The sequence below is a fragment of the Anomaloglossus baeobatrachus genome, chromosome 6 (genome assembly GCF_048569485.1).
Source record: "Anomaloglossus baeobatrachus isolate aAnoBae1 chromosome 6, aAnoBae1.hap1, whole genome shotgun sequence".
Classification (NCBI taxonomy): domain Eukaryota; kingdom Metazoa; phylum Chordata; class Amphibia; order Anura; family Aromobatidae; genus Anomaloglossus; species Anomaloglossus baeobatrachus.
In genome coordinates, this window is record NC_134358.1 from 553,556,450 (window position 1) to 553,569,879 (window position 13,430).

The 13,430-nt window shown below is 50.1% G+C and overlaps 1 protein-coding gene across 1 annotated transcript in view; it reads left to right on the forward strand.

Annotated features, from left to right (window-relative positions):
• SLC25A13 (solute carrier family 25 member 13) overlaps window positions 1-13,430 on the forward strand; it is a 168,593-nt gene that overhangs the window by 39,795 nt on the left and 115,368 nt on the right. The gene's annotated exons all lie outside the window — the stretch shown is intronic.

Below are 13,430 nucleotides of genomic sequence, written 5' to 3' on the forward strand. Positions count from 1 at the left end.
AAGCATGGTAGTGCCCACTCATCACTAGTTACGAGTACTGAGCACCCGAGCATGGTAGTGCCCGCTCATCACTAGTTACTAGTACTGAGCACCCGAGCATGGTAGTGCCCGCTCATCACTAGTTACCAGTACTGAGCACCCGAGCATGGTAGTGCCCGCTCACCACTAGTTACGAGTACTGAGCACCCGAGCATGGTAGTGCCCGCTCATCACTAGTTACGAGTACTGAGCACCCGAGCATGGTAGTGCCCGCTCACCACTAGTTACGAGTACTGAGCACCCGAGCATGGTAGTGCCCGCTCATCACTAGTTACGAGTACCGAGCACCCGAGCATGGTAGTGCCCGCTCACCACTAGTTACGAGTACTGAGCACCCGAGCATGGCAGTGCCCGCTCATCACTAGTTACGAGTACAGAGCACCCGAGCATGGTAGTGCCCGCTCATCACTAGTTACGAGTACAGAGCACCCGAGCATGGTAGTGCCCGCTCATCACTAGTTACCAGTGCCGAGCACCCGAGCATGGTAGTGCCCGCTCATCACTAGTTACCAGTACAGAGCACCTGAGCATGGTAGTGCCCGCTCATCACTAGTTACCAGTGCCGAGCACCCGAGCATGGTAGTGCCCGCTCATCACTAGTTACCAGTGCCGAGCACCCGAGCATGGTAGTGCCCGCTCATCACTAGTTACCAGTACAGAGCACCCGAGCATGGTAGTGCCCGCTCATCACTAGTTACCAGTACTGAGCACCTGAGCATGGTAGTGCCCGCTCATCACTAGTTACCAGTACTAAGCACCTGAGCATGGTAGTGCCCGCTCATCACTAGTTACGAGTACTGAGCACCTGAGCATGACAGTGCCCGCTCATCACTAGTTACCAGTACTGAGCACCTGAGCATGGTAGTGCCCGCTCATCACTAGTTACGAGTACTGAGCACCTGAGCATGACAGTGCCCGCTCATCACTAGTTACGAGTACTGAGCATGATAGTGCCCGCTCATCACTAGTTACGAGTACTGAGCACCCGAGCATGGTAGTGCCCGCTCATCACTAGTTACGAGTACCGATTCCTTGGGAATACTCCATCAGATATTCGCCCCCTTCATGAATTCCCCTTCCGTCCTCCGATTCTTCTTGGGGTCACCGCTGCCCTTTTAGATACCCCACGGATTCTTCCTCCCCTCTTTAGATTCTCCTCGGATCCCCCATATAATTCAATTTTGCCGCATCCACATTCACTGTTGGTAAATTCATCAAATAATTTTGCTACCAGTTTTGCTAAGACCAATCGTTCCAAAAGCAATTGCTGCAAACAATACCTGTCCGGAGTTTCTCATCAAGAACAACCGGACATAGGGCAGACCTGCCATGTAATTAGCTTCAAGTTGGGTTAATTATACTTTCAAGAGTTAAATGAGGAGTTACATTTTTTTTTTTGTTTTTTTTTAAAAAAAAAAAAAACGTTCCGCACCCCAGCTTCTACGACCTTGAGTTTCGCTTGTCTGCTTCTTCCTGGGGTAAGCCGATGATGACTTGCGAAACCACTGGACTGATGGCAACACCATTGGAAGACCACACCGATACTGGAAGCTAGAGGATACCAGATATTATGGATTCTGGCTGCTGGGGTGGACAGGAAAACATTTCCTATAGGTCACATACAGACCCGGATTTTATATGCATTAAAAATGGATGAAATTGAAGGCAAAATTACATTGTATCCTTGTAAGGGCGCTTGGAAATGCATTTTTCTCGACTGACCCTTTTTGATTCCTTCCATATCCCATGGTTATAGCAACATGTTAATCTCCGCAATATGTGATATGTATTTCACCCCTCCCCTCCCCCCCCAAAAAAATAATGCAGGGATAGGGGAGGACGGCGATGGAGGGAGTGGGAAGAAGGATGTACGGGAAGATTTCCTGATGTAGACTCGGCTCAGAAAATGGTTGCTGGGCTCCGGGTGTCAGCTCCGTTAATTGTTCGCTGACACATAATTCTCTTGTTGCCGGGCAACTCTGCGCTCCGAAGCTTCTACGGATGCACTAAAAGATGACATTATATAATAGAAAGACACGTAGAAAGCTACTTTTTGAAAGGCATTAGGAGTCAAGGCGTGACACGCTTCCCGGCCCCACGTACGGTCCATTGTGCGACTTACAATTATTCGTCATTTGGGCAAAATATTTTCTCTTTTTCTGGACGAGATTTTTGAAAAATAATAATAGACCTCGGAGAAAATGACATTCTCCGTAATATCGGCTGCAAGACCCAGGGACGCGTCGCTGTCATTTGCAGACGTGATCATCTTAAATAAATATCGGCGTTGGAAATAGATTATATTTGTGTATGTATTTCGCACGGTTTTCCTTGTCTGGTGGCTCTGGGATTCGTTTGCAGCTAATGTGAATGGGCGCCGATAGATGAAATCATGGTCCCGGGGTTAATAGAGGAGTGACCTCATGGTCCCGACTCCCGGTGGTAATGGATGGGTGACCTCTAATCTGGATCTTTCCTCCTCTATGGGTCCTGGGCACACAACAATCTGTCTGGTGGGCTTTGTGCATCTACATGGTGCAGGGGGTGTCCGTCCAGAAGATCCCGATGACCTATGGTTTGGATATGGGATCGATATCTGTTCTGTCGGTGTGCCAAGTGGTGCGGGGGGTGTCCACTCAGAAGATACTGATGACCTGTGGTTTAGGTAGATGATCGATATCTGTTCTGTCGGGGTGCCAAGTAGTGCAGGGGGTGTCTGCTCAGAAGAGACTGATGATCTATGGTTTGGGCAGATGATCGATATCTGTTCTGTTGAGGTGCCAAGTGGTGCAGGGGGTGTCCACTCAGAAGATACCGATGACCTGTGGTTTAGGTAGATGATCGATATCTGTTCTGTTGAGGTGCCAAGTGGTGCAGGGGGTGTCTGCTCAGAAGATCCCAATGACCTATAGTTTGGATATGGGATCGATATCTGTTCTGTCTGGTGCCAAGTGGTGCAGGGATCTCCACTCAGAAGATCCCGATGACCTATGGTTTGGATATGGGATCGATATCTGTTCCGTCTGGTGCCAAGTGGTGCAGGGGGTGTCCGCTCAGAAGATCCCGATGACCTATGGTTTGGATATGGGATCGATATCTGTTCCGTCTGGTGCCAAGTGGTGCAGGGGGTGTCCACTCAGAAGATACCAATGACCTGTGGTTTAGGTAGTTGATCGATATCTGTTCTGTCGAGGTGCCAAGTAGTGCAGGGGGTGTCTGCTCCGAAGAGACTGATGACCTATGGTTTGGATAGATGATCGATATCTGTTCTGTAGAGGTGCCAAGTGGTGCAGGGGGTGTCTGCTCAGAAGATCCCAATGACCTATAGTTTGGATATGGGATCGATATCTGTTCTGTCTGGTGCCAAGTGGTACAGGGGGTGTCCGCTCAGAAGATCCCGATGACCTATGGTTTGGATATGGGATCGATATCTGTTCCGTCTGGTGCCAAGTGGTGCAGGGGGTGTCCACTCAGAAGATCCCGATGACCTATGGTTTGGATATGGGATCGATATCTGTTCTGTCTAGTGCCAAGTGGTGCAGGGGGTGTCTGCTCAGAAGATCCCGATGACCTATGGTTTGGATATGGGATCGATATCTGTTCTGTCTAGTGCCAAGTGGTGCATGGGGTGTCCACTCAGAAGATCCCGATGACCTATGGTTTGGATATGGGATCGATATCTGTTCCGTCTGGTGCCAAGTAGTGCAGGGGGTGTCTGCTCAGAAGATCCCAATGACCTATGGTTTGGATAGATGATCGATTTCTGTTCCGTTGGGGTGACAATTGGTGCAGGGGGTGTCCACTCAGAAGATCCCAATGACCTGTGGTTTAGGTAGATGATCGATTATCTGTTCTGTCGGGGTGCCAAATAGTGCAGGGGGTGTCTGCTCCGAAGAGACTGATGATCTATGGTTTGGATAGATGATCGATATCTGTTCTGTTGAGGTGCCAAGTGGTGCAGGGGGTGTCGGCTCAGAAGATACCGGTGACCTATAATTTGGATAGCTCATTGATATCTGTTCCGTTGGGGTGCCAAGTGTCGGACACCTGCCAAATAGTCCGCCATCAGTATCTTCTGACCGGACACCCCCTTTAAGGTGCAGATTTCTGTATAGAGGAGAGCTCCGATCCTCTGCATAGAAGACAATCTGCGCTTGTTTCTAGCACATTGGCATCGGGGCTGGCAAAGATTTAATTTCTGGCACTAGCGATTTTAAAAGCAGTCTGTCCCCCTAAAACACTAATTAAAACACTTGTGCAGGCACACAGGGGACCTAGCCGCTACAAAAAGTAATACCTGTAGGTCAGTTTTTAGCGGTTTCGTTGAAAAAGCCAATTTTGTATGCAATTAAGGGGGCTTCGGTGCACCCTTGGTGTAATAAAGGCCTCAGTGCACGGTTTTACCCACGCACTTTGCATAGAGAACTGTCTGAAGTCGGTCAGCACCTCCGCACGGACACTGCCGGAGCCCAGCCGCTCACGTAAGGTCGTTGCAGGCTCTTTATCATCATGGGCTCCTTTCTGTGGCCGTTGCTTGGTCCTGTACTCCTGCACTGATAATGGGTGGCTCCTGCAGTGTCCATGTGGATGTGCGCAGCCACCACTGATTGACGCCTGAGTGTAAACAGGCACGATGGGACCTCTTGGGGTATGCTAATTAAGGGGGTGTAAGGGGGTGCTGAGCTTTTGGCCACATCAATAGTGCAGTGAAGCCCCCTTATTTCTAAACAATATTTTTTTTTCTTCTGGGAAATGAACCACTGAAATCCTATCCTACTGGTATGATATTTAGAGGGGCTAAGCCCCCTACATACCCGTATAAGTGGTTTAACTAGCGTTTTAGGGATGACAGATAAATATATGTTCATACAGGCCGATGGTCTAAATATTTAAAATTACCTGTGTGAATTGGTCCTTACATCCATGGTGCAAAGTACTGATGTTTATATTATTTTGGGACCATAGTGAATGATTTGCTCAGCGATGACAGCTTAGGACGTCTCCCACTCCCCTCGAGACCAGCAGGTCATGAGGCCCCCAAAAAGGATAGCCCTGTTCAGAATGCTTCTCTTCTCAAGGCTATCCTATTTTTGTAGAATTGAGTTGAGTAAAAGATTCACAAGACCATGGCCCACCGACCTCATAGATAATCTATGGCTGCCAGTCCTGAGCCCTGCAAACCTTTTCTGATTTAGAACTAGTCATGAGCGGGCACTACCATGCTCGGGTGCTCGGTACTCGTAACTAGTGATGAGCAGGCACTGCCATGCTCGGGTGCTCGGTACTCGTAACTAGTGATGAGCGGACACTACCATGCTCGGGTGCTCGGTACTGGTAACTAGTGATGAGCGGGCACTACCATGCTCGGGTGCTCGGTACTGGTAACTAGTGATGAGCGGGCACTACCATGCTCAGGTGCTCGGTACTGGTAACTAGTGATGAGCGGGCACTACTATGCTCAGGTGCTCGGTACTGGTAACTAGTGATGAGCGAGCACTACCATGCTCGGGTGCTCAGTACTGGTAACTAGTGATGAGCGGGCACTACTATGCTCGGCTGCTCGGTACTGGTAACTAGTGATGAGCGGGCACTACTATGCTCGGGTACTCAGTACTGGTAACTAGTGATGAGCGGGCACTACTATGCTCGGGTGCTCAGTACTCGTAACTAGTGATGAGCGGGCACTACTATGCTCGGGTACTCAGTACTGGTAACTAGTGATGAGCGGGCACTACCATGCTCGGGTGCTCAGTACTGGTAACTAGTGATGAGCGGGCACTACCATGCTCGGGTGCTCAGTACTGGTAACTAGTGATGAGCGGGCACTACCATGCTCGGGTGCTCAGTACTGGTAACTAGTTATGAGCGGGCACTACCATGCTCGGGTGCTCGGTACTCGTAACTAGTGATGAGCGGGCACTACTATGCTCGGGTACTCAGTACTGGTAACTAGTGATGAGCAGGCACTACCATGCTCGGGTGCTCAGTACTCGTAACTAGTGATGAGGGGCACTACCATGCTCAGCTGCTCAGTACTCGTAACTAGTGATGAGCGGGCACTACCATTCTCGGGTGCTCAGTACTCGTAACTAGTGATGAGCGGGCACTACCATGCTCAGGTGCTTAGTACTCGTAACTAGTGATGAGCGGGCACTACTATGCTCGGTTGCTCAGTACTCGTAATTAGTGATGAGCGGGCACTACCATGCTCAGGTGCTCAGTACTGGAAACTAGTGATGAGCGGGCACTACCATGTCCGGGTGCTCAGTACTGGTAACTAGTGATGAGCGGGCACTACCATACTCGGTTGCTCAGTACTCGTAACTAGAGATGAGCGGGCACTACCATGCTCTGTGCTCAGTACTGGTAACTAGTGATGAGTGGGCACTACCATGCTTGGGTGCTCAGTACTGGTAACTAGTGATGAGTGGGCACTACCATGCCCGGGTGCTCAGTACTGGTAACTAGTGATGAGCGGACACTACCATGCTTGGGTGCTCAGTACTCGTAACTAGTGATGAGCGGGCACTACCATGCTCAGGTGCTCAGTACTGGTAACTAGTGATGAGCGGGCACTACCATGCTCAGGTGCTCAGTACTGGTAACTAGTGATGAGCGGGCACTACCATGCTCAGGTGCTCAGTACTGGTAACTAGTGATGAGCGGGCACTACCATGCTCAGGTGCTCAGTACTGGTAACTAGTGATGAGTGAGCACTACCATGCTCGGGTGCTCGGTACTGGTAACTAGTGATGAGCGGGCACTACCATGCTCAGGTGCTCAGTACTGGTAACTAGTGATGAGCGGGCACTACCATGCTCAGGTGCTCTGTACTGGTAACTAGTGATGAGCCAGCACTACCATGCTCGGGTGCTCAGTACTCGTAACTAGTGATGAGCGGGCACTACCATGCTCGGGTGCTCAGTACTGGTAACTAGTGATGAGCGGGCACTAACATGCTCGGGTTCTCAGTACTTGTAACTAGTGATGAGCGGGCACTACCATGCTCAGGTGCTCAGTACTCGTAACTAGTGATGAGCGGGCACTACCATGCTCGGGTGATCAGTTCTCGTAACTAGTGATGAGCGGGCACTACCATGCTCGGGTGCTCTGTACTGGTAACTAGTGATGAGCGGGCACTACCATGCTCGGGTGCTCAGTACTGGTAACTAGTGATGAGCGGGCACTACCATGCTCGGGTTCTCAGTACTCGTAACTAGTGATGAGCGGGCACTACCATGCTCGGGTGCTCAGTACTGGTAACTAGTGATGAGCGGGCACTACCATGCTCGGGTTCTCAGTACTCGTAACTAGTGATGAGCCAGCACTACCATGCTCGGGTTCTCAGTACTCGTAACTAGTGATGAGCCAGCACTACCATGCTCGGGTGCTCAGTACTGGTAACTAGTGATGAGCGGGCACTACCATGCTCGGGTGCTCAGTACTGGTAACTAGTGATGAGCGGGCACTACCATGCTCGGGTGCTCAGTACTCGTAACTAGTGATGAGCGGGCACTACCATGCTCGGGTGCTCAGTACTCTTAACTAGTGATGAGCGGCACTACCATGCTCGGGTGCTCAGTACTTGTAACTAGTGATGAGCGGGCACTACCATGCTCGGGTGATCAGTTCTCGTAACTAATGATGAGCGGGCACTACCATGCTCGGGTGCTCTGTACTGGTAACTAGTGATGAGCGGGCACTACCATGCTCGGGTGCTCAGTACTGGTAACTAGTGATGAGCGGGCACTACCATGCTCGGGTGCTCAGTACTGGTAACTAGTGATGAGCGGGCACTACCATGCTCGGGTTCTCAGTACTCGTAACTAGTGATGAGCGGGCACTACCATGCTCGGGTGCTCAGTACTGGTAACTAGTGATGAGCGGGCACTACCATGCTCGGGTTCTCAGTACTCGTAACTAGTGATGAGCCAGCACTACCATGCTCGGGTTCTCAGTACTCGTAACTAGTGATGAGCCAGCACTACCATGCTCGGGTGCTCAGTACTGGTAACTAGTGATGAGCGGGCACTACCATGCTCGGGTGCTCAGTACTGGTAACTAGTGATGAGCGGGCACTACCATGCTCAGGTGCTCAGTACTCGTAACTAGTGATGAGCGGGCACTACCATGCTCGGGTGCTCAGTACTCGTAACTAGTGATGAGCGGGCACTACCATGCTCGGGTGCTCAGTACTCTTAACTAGTGATGAGCGGCACTACCATGCTCGGGTGCTCAGTACTTGTAACTAGTGATGAGCGGGCACTACCATGCTCGGGTGATCAGTTCTCGTAACTAATGATGAGCGGGCACTACCATGCTCGGGTGCTCTGTACTGGTAACTAGTGATGAGCGGGCACTACCATGCTCGGGTGCTCAGTACTGGTAACTAGTGATGAGCGGGCACTACCATGCTCGGGTTCTCAGTACTCGTAACTAGTGATGAGCGGGCACTACCATGCTCGGGTGCTCAGTACTCGTAACTAGTGATGAGCGGCACTACCATGCTCGGGTGCTCAGTACTGGTAACTAGTGATGAGCGGGCACTACTATGCTCGGGTGCTCAGTACTGGTAACAAGTGATGAGCGGGCACTACCATGCTCGGGTGCTCTGTACTGGTAACTAGTGATGAGCGGGCACTACCATGCTCGGGTGCTCTGTACTGGTAACTACTGATGAGTGGACACTACCATGTTCGGGTGCTCAGTACTCGTAACTAGTGATGAGCGGGCATTACCATGCTCGGAAGCTCAGTACTGGTAACTAGTGATGAGCGGGCACTACCATGCTCAGGTGCTCAGTACTGGTAACTAGTGATGAGCGGGCACTACCATGCTCGGGAGCTCAGTACTGGTAACTAGTGATGAGGGGGCACTACCATGCTCGGGAGCTCAGTACTCGTAACTAGTGATGAGTGGGCACTACCATGCTCGGGTGCTCAGTACTGGTAACTAGTGATGAGCGGGCACTACCATGTTCGGGTGCTCAGTACTCGTAACTAGTGATGAGCGGGCACTACCATGTTCGGGTGCTCAGTACTCGTAACTAGTGATGAGCGGGCACTACCATGCTCGGGAGCTCAGTACTCGTAACTAGTGATGAGCGGGCACTACCATGCTCGGGTGCTCAGTACTCGTAACTAGTGATGAGCGGGCATTACCATGCTCGGAAGCTCAGTACTGGTAACTAGTGATGAGCGGGCACTACCATGCTCGGGAGCTCAGTACTGGTAACTAGTGATGAGGGGGCACTACCATGCTCGGGAGCTCAGTACTCGTAACTAGTGATGAGCGGGCACTACCATGCTCGGGAGCTCAGTACTGGTAACTAGTGATGAGCGGGCACTACCATGCTCGGGAGCTCAGTACTGGTAACTAGTGATGAGCGGGCACTACCATGCTCGGGAGCTCAGTACTCGTAACTAGTGATGAGTGGGCACTACCATGCTCGGGAGCTCAGTACTTGTAGCTAGTGATGAGTGGGCACTACCATGCTCGGGAGCTCAGTACTTGTAGCTAGTGATGAGCGGGCACTACCATGCTCGGGTGCTCTGTACTGGTAACTAGTGATGAGCTGGCACTACCATGCTCGGGTGCTCTGTACTGGTAACTAGTGATGAGCGGGCACTACCATGCTCGGGTGCTCTGTACTGGTAGCTAGTGATGAGCGGGCACTACCATGCTCGGGTGCTCTGTACTGGTAGCTAGTGATGAGCGGGCACTACCATGCTCGGGTGCTCTGTACTGGTAGCTAGTGATGAACTGGCACTACCATGCTCGGGTGCTCTGTACTGGTAGCTAGTGATGAGCGGGCACTACCATGCTCGGGTGCTCTGTACTGGTAGCTAGTGATGAGCGGGCACTACCATGCTCGGGTGCTCTGTACTGGTAGCTAGTGATGAGCGGGCACTACCATGCTCGGGTGCTCTGTACTCGTAACTAGTGATGAGCGGACACTACCATGCTCGGGTGCTCAGTACTGGTAACTAGTGATGAGTGGGCACTACCATGCTCGGGTGCTCAGTACTGGTAACTAGTGATGAGCGGGCACTACCATGCTCGGGTGCTCAGTACTGGTAACTAGTGATGAGCGGGCACTACCATGCTCAGGTGCTCAGTACTAGTAACTAGTGATGAGCGGGCACTACCATGCTCGGGTGCTCAGTACTGGTAACTAGTGATGAGCGGGCACTACCATGCTCGGGTGCTCTGTACTCGTAACTAGTGATGAGCGGACACTACCATGCTCGGGTGCTCAGTACTGGTAACTAGTGATGAGCGGGCACTACCATGCTCGGGTGCTCAGTACTGGTAACTAGTGATGAGCGGGCACTACCATGCTCGGGTGCTCAGTACTGGTAACTAGTGATGAGCGGGCACTACCATGCTCAGGTGCTCAGTACTAGTAACTAGTGATGAGCGGGCACTACCATGCTCGGGTGCTCAGTACTGGTAACTAGTGATGAGCGGGCACTACCATGCTCGGGTGCTCTGTACTGGTAACTAGTGATGAGCGGGCACTATCATGCTCGGGTGTTCGGCACCCGTTTAGAGCAGTTGGACGCTTGGATGAGCGCGACTGAAGTACCAAGTATAACGGAAGTCAATGGGGAACTCAAGTATTTTTCCGGGTGTAGAAAAAAAATCTGAATTTCTTTAAGGCTATGTGCCCACGGGAGCTCGCGCCTGCGGATATATCTGGAGGTACGGTCGCAGGTTTCCCGCAGCTGCTCCCCGGAATCCGCAGCTATTTTTACCTGTGGTAGTACAGCGAAATAGCTGCGGTAAACCTGCGGACATTCCTGCGGATTACCTGCGGAAGTCCCGGCCTCTATCTCCATAGTGGAGACCCGAGATTTCCGCAGGTAATTCTGCAGAAAGAATTGACATGCAATTACGTGCGGCTGTGGGACATCCGCAGCATATTCCACAGCCGCACGTATCCGCACCATGGACACCGCACTCCCCATGTCCCATAGGATAACATGGGGAGTGTCTGTACATGCTGAAACCTGTGGATTTATCTGGAAAATCCAGAAAATCCGCGGATTTTCCGCAGATAAATTCACAGGTTTAATCTCCCGTGGGCACACAGCCTAACTGTTGCTTGTGCAGCCATTTTCCGAGACATGTAACGTTTTACATTTTCAATATAGTATTGCTACAGTCATAGCGGAAAGTGTTGGCACCCTTAGAATTGTTTCAGAAAATGAAGTATTACACAAGAAAAACACAGAGGGGAAAAAAAAGGTAAATTGGACATAACTTCATCACACAACCCCAGAAATGGTCCATACAAAATTGACACCCTTACCTTAATATTTGGTTGTACGTACTTTACCCTTTGGAATAAATACCTGCAATCAGTCGCCTCCTATACCCGTCCACAAGCTTCTTCCTCCTCTCACCTGGAATCTCGGACTCTTCTTTATAATCTGCTCCAGGTCTCTCACATCTGAAGACGTCTTCTCTTCTCCCAACAGCAATTTTAGGATCTCTCCACAGGTGTCAATGGGGTTTAGATCCGGACTCATTGCTGCCTCTTCAGAAGTCTCCAGCGATTTGTTTCCTTTCATTTCTGGGGGCTTCTTGAAGTCTGTTTGGGGTCATTGCCTTGTTGGACCAAAGATGCAAACCCAGCTTTCTGACACTGGGCACTATATTGCCACCCTAAATCTTCAGATTTCATGATGTCTTGCTCACAGTGAAGGCCCCCAGTGCCAGAGGCAGCAAATCAACCCCAAAACATCTCTGACCTCCACCATATCTGACTGTAGGTCCTGTGTTCTTTTCTTTGTAGGCCTCATTCCATTTTCGGTAAGCAGTAGAATGATGTGCTTTACCAAAAAGCTCTGTCTTGGTCTCATCTGCCCACAAGACATTTTCCCAGAAGGATTTTGGTTACTCGCGTTTTGTGTCTCTGTTTCAACAATGGTCCTCCTGGGTCTCCTCCTTAGCATTTCATGTCATTCCAATGTGGACGGATAGTTCACGCTGACACTGATGCCCCCTGAGCCTGCAGGACAGCTTGAATTTCTTTGGTCTCAATTGGGGTGGTTTATCCACCATCTGGACTATCCTGCATTACAATCTTTCATCACTTTTTCTGTGCCATCCACGTCCAGGGAGATCAGCTACAGCGCCATGGGTTGTACACTTTTTAATTATGTTGCGCACCGTGGACAAAGGAACATCAAGATCTCTGAAGATTGTTGATATTTTTCTGAAGTCCTCAGACAGTTCTCTTCTCTTTCTGTTCTCCATGATTAGTGTGGCACACACAGACAAATGCAAAAAGTGAGTCAACTTCTCCCCTTTTTATCTGTTTTCAGGTGTGATTTTAATATTGCCCACACCAGTTACTTCCATCATGGCAACCAATGAGTGCCCCTGATATCTGAATGGGAAGGGGCAATTAGCGGTTAGAACAGCTCACCTCTGGGCCACTTGCTGAAAATGTTGTTGTCACAGATAGACAGTGGTATTTTACAGGCTTACACTCACGGCTGGAGCTCCACTCCACCCTCGGATGTTGGAGGCCCTTGAAGGCTGAATACCATGGTCATCACCTGCTGGCAAAGATGCAGGTTCAGTACCAAAACTGCCAGCCAACGTATGATGTACAACTACATCATATTTCTGTAAATTTGTTAATTTTTATTTCATATACCCCTTTATCATGTTGCCTTAGTTAGAGAAAGCAAGTAGATTGCAAACTTGTTTGTTTTCATGCTGTCTGCTGCCATTTTCCTACAATGAGAGCTTTTATCTTACATAGTGTACAGCTTGCTTCCAAGGAGTTCAGCCACCAGAACTTGGTCCATAGCGCTCAGTAGTTACATTCCAGGAGGGGAGTTAACTCCTAACATACTAGCCATCCCACTCCAGTCCATTGATTTCTATACAGCAGTTATCTGTTCACCTCACTATCAGCTCCTTACGGTCTTATCAGTTCTGTAGAATCACAATCATCCCCCTTTTTCACCTCCTTATGCCAAACCTAAATCACATCAGTGTTTGGTGTGACCGCCCTTTTCTTTCTTCAGTTCTTCTTGATACATTTATATACAGGTTTTTTGAAGGAGCTCTACTGAAAGGTTGTTCCAAACATCTTGGAGACTTGACCCCAGATCTTCTGTGTATGAGACTAGATGTTTTCATCTATAGTTGAGTCTCTTGACTGTTTCCATATAGAAGGCTTGGGGCTACGGTCACAATTCTTCCATGATGACTTCTTTTGGCCAAACGTCCCTGAACAGGTAGATGGTGTATCTGAGTCCCACTGGTTGCTGCCAGTTCTGAGCTGATGGCACTGCTGGGCATCTTCTGATTTCAAAGGGAAGTATCATGATTTCAACAACTGCACTAACTATTTTTGTCCAACCACTGTG